Consider the following 10,266-nt stretch of genomic DNA (forward strand, 5'->3'; position numbering starts at 1 on the left):
AACCCCTGGTTTAAGTTTTGGTTCCTTGATCAGTTAATTCTGGTCATTCCCTAATGGCTATATAACATTCTACTTATGAGACTGTGTATTTTTATTCCACATGTAAGGGCAAAATAAAGCAATAGCACCAACAACACCAAGAAGTTGAAGATTGACATTTCAGAAATTAATATTCTTTCCCAGAAAACAATTCCCAGTCAGGAGACCAACATCTGGAATAACACAATTTTTAGTTTAATTTATAATGGAATTCAAAATATTTTTTAGTCCATTTTTATTGAGAGGGCCAGATGCAATGCATTACAAATTGTTTGCCTAATTCAAACCATAAAGAAAATTATCTCCCTTCCACATGACATGAAATTTAGAAAGAGGAGGTTGGGTGTGGAACACTAATACCAATTCCTGCTTTTAAAAGACCGTGAGTTGTTCTCAGCAATTCCTACATTATTACTTGAACGTTCTCGACTGTGTTTCTTGAAGATAATCTTTGGCCTTTTTTGTTTCTGCAAAACATGTTATTACACATAGCTCAGATTTTACTCTAAGAAGACTACAATATCCATCTAACATAAAATATGTCCTCTAAAAAGCAGAAGCTGCTTCCATAAATTTAATTAGTGGCACTTTTTGAGAAATGAGAAAGGTTTCGTGATGCCGACAAGAAGGTTTCATTTGGACCTAAAGTGGATCTTTCTCAGCTAAGTTGTATTACACATTCCAAAAAGATGTTTTTTTAAGGAATTCTTTACATATTGGGGTTCAATGATTTAAATTCATGAAATACAACAGAGAAAACTAAACCTTCATGGTAGACCTAATAGGCTCATTCTCTCTATCACGTTCTTCACTGACTTTATAAATTCTTCCTCTGATTGGGGCGCCTGGGTGGCACAGCGGTTAAGCGTCTGCCTTCGGCTCAGGGCGTGATCCCGGCTTTATGGGATCGAGCCCCACATCAGGCTCCTCCACTATGAGCCTGCTTCTTCCTCTCCCGCTCCCCCTGCTTGAGTTCCCTCTCTCGCTGGCTGTCTCTATCTCTGTCAAATAAATAAAATCTTTAAAAAAAAAAAAAATTCTTCCTCTGATTGACTCGACCATATAAGAAAGAGCTAAGCCCACATCAATCCTCAAGTTACAGCGGAACAAGGCAGCGTTTTACCAACTCACAGAACGGAGCTTTCTTCAAGCGCAGCTAAGTGTAAGAATCAGATACCGAATTCTCTCTTACTACATCTATTACTTAGTCTCTGATTGCTAGGTAGGCGAAGGAAGCCACTCTTTGATAAAAACAGTATTATTTATATTAATGGTTTTTGTATCTTCATACATTTTGCTGTGTCCTGTGAACTGTTCCAAACGTGTAAGTATGAACATAAAACCCAAACTCCATCGCTCTCTTGATGGAGACAAGTGTGAACAAAACCTTGAAATAAGTGTAGGGAGTGAACGTGATGTAATACTCAACAACTTGTTATATGCCACTGAAATTCAGAGAAAGTAATGGGTATGGACAAGAGAGACACATCATTTTACGAAAAATGTGAAACATGACTACAATCATTAAATTGCTAATAAATAGAACAATATGGGTGGAGCCTATTTTGGCATAGCCCAATTATTCTAGGACTGTGATCTTATGTTTTTATTGGAAGCTGAACAAGACTTGATCTGATAACTGGTGGTCCAAGTATTCAAGATGATTTGGCATTCCAAAAAAATACCCCTAGTAAAAGTGTACTTATGATTAAAGAGTATGAATAGTTGATGATCCTGGAAGAAATGAATTCTGATAAGCTTAGCCAAAGGTTACAATTATTGTACATGGTAAGAGCCAAGTAAAAAATGGCTTTATCTAGCACAGCCAAGTTATTTTAACTCTCTGAGGACAAGAAGACAGGTATGTTCGCCCAGATAGAACAGGCTGGAGAAACTAAGGCTCTAATACCAGCACGGCCTTCAGTGAGCACACACCGTGAGGCCCGGCCCCAGGCTCGTACTATTTCATACAAGAACCAGGAAATTACTCCCAGCTTGAGGGCCTTCATGACACCTTCTTAGCCATCTTGCCAATGTGACAGGTGCAGCTTGGGGGGCCAAAGAGTGAGGATGAAAAGAACTGCCTTGTCCATTTCGGAGTCTTTGGCTAATACAAGTGTGCAGTCTCTAATAGCCCATTTCAGACACTGGTAAAAGGTGATGCCACTGCTCCCTCTGTGTGACCCCCAAAGGAAAACTGTCACTTGATCACAGAATTCTTTCCAACTCAACCCAGACACAGCCTGGCTTATAACCCTTAACCCAGGGCTCCAGGCAGCCACGCCCATTTACTCACAGTTGGCATTATGACGTGGAACCCATTTGGCTTTTCTGGCCTGAGCACCCCTCAGGGATTGAGGGGAACAGGGGGAGACACCTAGGACAGACAGACTTGGAGACACCCAGATGGAAAGTAAGGATTTCTGAGGGGCTACATTTACCAAATGTGGATCAAAGCACTCAAGTTGTTGGAGCTAACAGTCATTGTTGAGATGAAGTATGGATGTCTAAGCAGTAATGATAGGAGATGAGAAAGCCGGGCTTGGGGCTGTGATTTGTGAATTGCAGAATACAACAAAAAACAATTATTCAAAAAAAGTCATAAGGCTTTTGGGTGGATTTCATCATCAAAATTCTAGAAATATGCTTAGCTGCCATGGGGATGAAGGGCTTGTCAAAGCCACCTGGACAGTCCAGAGTCTGGTCTAGAACTCACAACCCAGAACGATAAAATAGAGCTTGGTGTGTAAGTGTCCCACTACCACCCCCCTACCACACACACACACACACACACACACACACACACACACACATACACACACACCCTCTGCTTCTGTCTCCACCTCAACCTCCTCTTCCTTTAAAGACTCAATCCTTTAAAGACCTCTTTTCAGAACAGAAGGGTTAACAGGAAACCTTCTACCTGATAAGAAATGCTCTTTAAGGAGAGTAACATTGAGTTGGCTGTGAAAATTCAACCGTGTTGCCTTTAATTCATTTAATCACTAATAGCTACATCTCCAGACACAGCCAACCATCGCAAACCGTCTTCTGTTCCCATTGATCCCCAGCAGCCTTGTCCTTGTCGATGCTGTGAACAGCATGGGCTCCGGGGGAAGAGAGGTGCCCTGGGCCCATTGCTGCAGGTATAAATAAAATCAATCTGCTCATTTGGGCAAATGTCTTATTGATTAGAGCCGCGAAATGTCTGTTTCCACCTCCACCTTCATCCGGAAAGTGGATACCTTTATGTGCGGGACATTAGGTATCAAGCAGTCTGTCTACATTCTTGTCAGAACGGCTATAAGGACCGGTAATAATATGGCAGCCAATACACTGAGCTGTGTTTAAGTGAGGAATCAATTGGCTGTGTGGGGATCAAGATGCCGATAGCATGAGGCATTATTAGTCAAAGGCGAGGAAGGCAGGCGTTGTAACCCGCTCTGCTCCTCCCACACGCAACTTCCTCTGTCGGGTCACCCTGTACTGAAGCAGAATCAGAGAGTCAAGTTTGGGGGACTCCCCTCCCCCATGGCCCTGAACCTCACCTTCTGCAGCTTTAAATCCAGGCAGCGTAGCCCTTACCTCTGAGGACTGCGTGAGGATTAAATAAGATGATCTATAGAGAAGCTTCCCAAGGCACCAGGTGCTTCCTGCATATTTGTTTCCTTTCTGCTCTTAAGTGCCTTTCCCCGCAGGGCAGCGAGGGCATTCCCTCCTGAGGAAATGATGCTGTGATCTCCCATCGTCTATCAGTTCGACCGTTCTCCCCCGTTTCAAGGGAGATAACACCCAGTGCGAACTGGCTTCAATAATAAATAAATGCATGGCTCCCATCACCACCAACTCCAGGAGAACCGTTGGTTTCAGGCAAGTTTTGGACAAATGATACCATCACGGAGCGGCTCTTTCTCTGCCTCTCTCCTCTGTCCCCCAATCTCATCCTTATCTCAAGTCCCCACAGGGCAGCTCCTAGGAGCTTCCGGCTCCCCCCACACACACACACAGCAGCAAAAGGGACTCATCTTCCAAGCACAGAGCATGTCACTTCACCCTGTCTGGAGGAAGAGAGGAGGCCTCTTCCGCCAGGTCACACACGGAGCCTAGCAGTCCCTTTACAGCCTGCACAGCCGTGCCTGAACTAATCCCCGCAGTCAAGGGGATGGGAAATGTCACGCCCACACAAACCGCAGGTCTAAACAGTAAAGACGCGTAAAAACTCAGGAGATCAGGTTAACACTGGCAAAAATGGAAGAAACGCACCATGTGCCTGTCAATTAGCTACAAGAACCTACAGATTCTAAAGGCTGACCTGCCCCCCTCCTCCGAAGGCCTAGGAATGAGTCTTTGTTCTAAGATGCGGAGTTTGGGGATCGGCGCGTGGCAGAGCTTTGTAGCGGTAACCGCCGACCACCACAGTCAACGGTAGATGACCAGCACAAGGGCAAAGGACCTGGATGAGATGTGAAGGACAGCCACGGAAGAGAGAAGATACTCTCAGACTCAGGGCAAATCTAGAACCCTTACCATTTGCTTATCAACCATGTGATTGCTTCTTCTCTTTCCCTGACCAGCATATTCTGACAACTCCTGTTTGGGGCCTCAACACATCAGGAGACAAGATAAAAGCTCTGAAGAAGGAACAGATTATTGGGGAAAGGGATAGTTACTACACATCCAATTTAAGCCGTGCTAGTTTTAATTCAGAAATGCCTTTAGATTTCCACATGGAAAGACAGCAGTGGTGTTGGGTATGTGTGCTATTGACAAAACGGCAGGTCAGCCATTCCTTCAACTCCTTTTCTAGGTTTGCCATTTTGAAAATCCATACCACACCCACCGCGTTCAGCTTTTGCAAGGCTCCGCACTGAAAATTTCCATTTACAATGCTTCATGCTGAGGATACTACTTTTAACTGAACCAGACAGAAAGCCAGGAATAAGAACCTTCAGAGAATATATCTTCCAGACCACAGACCACTGAGCCTACTGTAGGTTATGGATTAACTCCCCCCACTTGGCATCCATGGAAAAAATTCATTTCCGCCCAGTGTGCTACCCATGCCCCCCAAAGGTAACATGCTTACCTCTGGACCTGTCAATTGGCACAAAAAATAGAGGCACAGTTCTAAGACCTGGCCCTTCAGAAGGGACTATCCCTTCTGGCTTCAAAACCCAAACGTAGGGGCGCCTGGGTGGCTCAGTCGTTAAGTGTCTGCCTTCGGCTCAGGGCGTGATCCCGGCGTTATGGAATCGAGCCCCACATCAGGCTCCTCTGCTGGAAGCCTGCTTCTTCCTCTCCCACTCCCCCTGCTTGTGTTCCCTCTCTCACTGGCTGTCTCTATCTCTGTCAAATGAATAAATAATAAAATCTTAAAAAATTTAAAAAAAAACCCAAATGTATATTATGTATAGAGCCTGCAATGCCATTCAAGTTTGGCCAGTTCCCCAACTGAGTCTTAGATGCTCATGAGTTCTCCACAGACCTCCAATACAACAGTCTTGGAAACCCTTGACAGCTAGCAGCTGGAAGACCTTCTGTCCCATAACTAAGTGCTACCAGCTCACACAACCCTAATTGGAGAGGCCTCCATGTAACCATCACAGCACACGTGACAAATGATCTCCATCATCTGCTAAGCAGAACTTTTCCCAGGTTCCCAAGTGAGAAGGAACAGAGAAAGAACTAAGGGACAGAGAAATCAAGTCTAAAGTAACAGAAAGTTGCAAGTGCAAAGAGCCTCACAGATACAGTAAAGAAGATTCTGCAGGTCATAAATATCATCAGACCTTGCAGAACTAAGAGAGACCCGAGTTTCCCAGAGAAGTCTCAGTGTTGGAGCGCCGTGGGTCTCCACCCTCCCCCATGGGCGATCTCATCCCATTTTGCTCCTTTAAATATCATCTGTATGTCAATGACTCCCAAATTTACATTGCCCTGACCTTTCCCGATTTACAGATCAAATTGCCCACTTGACATCTCCGCCTAGATGTCTAAAAGGCAACTCAAATTTCATATATCTTAAACAAAACTCTTGATTTCCACCACTCCAGCCTCTTTCTCCTCCAACACCAGTCATTTCAGTAAAATCACCCCATCCATCCAGTGGCTCAAGTACAAAACCACACTTCCCTCCTTGAACTCCCCTCTCTATCCCTCCCATGTATTTACTCCATCAACAAGTCTTGCTGAATTTATCCCCGAAATTAGCCCTCCCACCCTCCCCACCTACAACCACCACCACACCCTCTCCCACTCCTTGCATCCACACTGTCATTACTGTCATCCCACTGGCCCCCAGGAAAACCCTCTTAGCTGGCCTCCCTGTTCCCATCCTCCATGAGCAGCTGGAGGAGCTGAGCTGATGCATATGGGAGTTCGTGGTCCTTGGCTTGAAGTGATCAAGCACCTTCCCATTTGTTTCAATGACCGAGTCCAAACTTGACCATGACCTCCAGCCTCCAGCCGGCAGGATCCCTGCATATCCTCTATACTCTCCCCTTCCTCCTCATTGACCTTCTACACACTGTCCTTCTTTTTGTTTCTAGAACAAGCTAAGTGTGTTCCTCCATCAGCATCTCTCAGGACCCAGTTTAAAAGCCAACATAGCGACACCTTCTTGTGGACCCTCACCCAATAGGGAGATCCCCACAGGCATACCAAGAGGGATTATAGCACCCTATTCCTGTTCTTCCTCTTTTCGTCACTTCCCAGGATTATCTTGCTTCGCTATTTATTTGCCTTTTTCTGTCTCCCTGTCAGAATACAAGCTTCAAGAGAGCAGTGACTTTTTATTTGCCCATAAGAGTACGCAACGACTCGTACCTCGGAGCCACTTGCTGAGTGTTTCTTAAACAAATCCTCTGATTCAGTGGTTTTCACAAACACTTTCTGCGGAATCCTGGGGTTCTGCCAAAGTTCCTCAAGGACAGAGTAAGGGAGAGGAGGCAGGCAGGGAGGGAGGCCGTGCTGGCTGACTTTTGAGCCTTCCATGGATTCAGCTGGAACATTTCTTCTGTGTACACAGTGGCTTCCTTGCAAGACTCTGTTTGTTCGAAAGCTTGTGCTCTACAAACTCTTTGACAACCAGTAGTCCCTCGCTGCGATCGCATTTGATACACAAGCTTACTTGCCTATGGCCTCAAAGGATGTCGGTACAAACCCCATCCAAAATCCAGGTCCCACTGACAAAGACGAACATCTTTTTCACTACATCTGGTGTGTTCCAAATATCCTCACTTCAACGTGCAGCTGCTGTTTCTCTCTGGTATTAAATAATAAAACCATACGTTCCTTCTTACTATGAAAATCAACACACTGTCCAGTCTGCTGGATTTTCTCCGAAACCTACTACGAAACTTCATTTTAAATGACAGAACTCTCTGACCCAAATCCTGGTTAGCTCTTAACCATTGTTTTCCAAGCAGACAGTTGAGACTAAAGAAATTCATCAAGTGAGATTTTCTTCACATTTAATGTCTTTCTGTGCAAATCAAGCTGTCAAGTGTTAGAATATACCTTATAGCTACAATCAAGAATAAATGTCAAACAGATTGTAAATTATGATAATCATTTTATAAACCAATATATAAGGATTAATTCAGAAATATTAACTTTAGCTTAATTCATAAAGGCATTTATGAATGTAAGATAATATGATCTATGTCCTCTGATCTGTAATACTCAGGAGTCTTGAAAGGGTTTATTGCGATAGAGAGAGTCAAACTATCAGTTTCTCCCAGCCCATTAAGGATTAAGATTTACCACGTTTCCTAGTACACGACAAATTGAGCGAATGCCACAAAGCACATAACGCACACGGTAGGTTTGAAGTCACGCTTACATGTGGAAAACCCAATTTACAGTCAAACTCAGCCATAGGAAAATATATGTAATACTCAGAACATGGGAAAGAGCTTCCAATAGGAATGTCAGAAAGTATAATAAGTAAACTGTAAGAGATGATATTATTGAAGGATATAGAGAGAAATTACAGCATAGTGATAGGAAAATCTCCTTGCAAGTTCCAAGTCCTGCATGCTGACACCGTCTATAATCAACGGACAGGCCATTTTGATGTCTATGTGCCTCAATTTCCCCAGTGTAGTCTAACTGCCTATTGAACATGAGCTGGCTGCCTCTTCGTCATCCATTTCCCTCTTCTTTTCAATGAGGACCCATCCAAATCCAGTCTCTAACACCGAGTTTTAGATGGGACAGGACCCTGCCTGAACTCCAGGGGTGGGCCCTCGATACTTAGGGGATGGACTATGCTCATTGCCCCAAGCCATCACTATCGGTCTAAGAATGCGTACCAACTTCCGTTAAAGCCCAAAAGCCATGAGGAGACATTTGCTAGAGTCTGGGGGATCTAAACTTCCTTTCTCTTCTATCATGACCAGAACAGAAGCCCGCTCTTCCTGTAGACAGCATGGCATAAAAACACTGCTCCCCAGGAGGCAGGCTGAAGACGAAAATGGAGCGGACCTGTAGAACTGAGCTCAGGACAGAAGGTCCTAGAGACATGGAGCTGTTGTAACCATTGCAATCTCAATCTCTCACATATAACTATGTCTAATAGCGTGCAAATCTGGGCCTTTCAGGTACGGACCTGATAAAATTCTTTAGTTGAATAAGCCAATCTAGGTTGGGTATTGTTTTGCATGAACTATAAAGCATGCTAACATATACAGAACTGACTGTACCTGAGGCCATTCTTAGAATCAACTGTTGGTTGCTACCCAAGAGTCAGTGGCCCCTTCTTCCTTGCCCCAGTCTGGGTCTCAGCACTGCTAAATGCACAGTCACATGACTCAGGAAAGGCTGATTCCCATTCCTAGTTATGGGTGGAGGAGAAACTGGTTTGTCTAAACCAATTTATTCGATCCAATATATCTTGCCAGTGGTTGGTTTAAGAAGGGAAATCCATGCAGCCCCTGGGTGGCTCAGTCAGTGGAGCATCAGCCTTCAGCTGAGGTCATGACCCCAGGGTCCTGGAACGGAGTCCCACATCGAGGGCTCCCTGCTCAGTGGGGAGCCTGCTTCTCCCTCTCCCCTTGTTCCTCCCCCCTGCTCATACGCTTTCTGTAAAATAAATAAAATCTTTAAATAAAATAAAAATAGAAAGGAGGGAAATCCAGGAAGAGAATTCTGTTGTGGCCAATATTCAGATTTCAGGTCAAAGTTTTATAGATCCAGACAAGAGGCACCATGACGCTGCTGTGGGAGGCATCTGCTACGGAGTAAATATCCCCAAGACCCTCACATTCTTAAGTTGAATCCTTAGACCCAAGTGATTGCATTTGTAAGAGTAGCCTTTAAGAGGTAATTAGATCATGAGGATGGAACCTTCATGAACAAGACTAGAGTCTTCATTAAAGAGACCTGAGAGAGAACTCTTGCCCCTCCTGGAAGTACCTACAGATAACGAAAACAGATTTAAAAATGTTTAAGGCTTTCTCACCCAAATATTGGTAGTGTGTCCGCCTCCATTTAATTTCAAATAATGAAATTCTACGTACATCTTAGCACCAGACCTAATGTTTAAATACACTTCTCGTCCATCACAAATAAATGATGGGATAAATGTCACAAAGCCCTGCAACAAGGAACAGTGATAAATACCAGCTGGGACTTGGAGTAATTCTAAGAACTGCCAAGCGCTTCTCACCACCACCTGAGGGACATCTTCACGCTCGGTTTGCTAAGAAGTTCAAGTGCACAGTTACATAGAAGAAACATGGCGTAATACGGCTGCATTTAGAAGAAAGCAAGAGGACAGGCTTATGTTATGGAATGTGAACTTTCTGCAATGGTTCAACTTCCTTTTATAACATTAAGCAGGACATCCTTTCCTTCTTACAACAATGAGGCAGCTGGTCAAGTGAGAGTTTCCCAGAGCATAGGAGCAGATGGTACGGACTCTTGCACGAGTGGGGACTCAGACCTCTCCTCCCGGTACATTTTCACGTGAGAAATCATGCATTGTATAGGGTGGAGGAAGCCAATGACGTCATTTAACTGTGCTTTTAACATAGAATAAAAAAATTACTTCCGTAAGTTCATTTGTTGGCCTAAAATCAAAATGTATCCCACTGGGGGTATTATGTCCACCGGTGTTCTATGCACGTATGACGTCATCCTTACCCATCTTTTTTAAAGATTTTATTTGTTTGACAGAAAGAGAGCGAGCACAAGCAGGGGGAAGAGCAGAGGGAGAAGCAGTCT

Source organism: Ursus maritimus, unplaced genomic scaffold (assembly GCF_017311325.1).
Source record: "Ursus maritimus isolate PB19 unplaced genomic scaffold, ASM1731132v1 scaffold_5, whole genome shotgun sequence".
Lineage (NCBI taxonomy): Eukaryota > Metazoa > Chordata > Mammalia > Carnivora > Ursidae > Ursus > Ursus maritimus.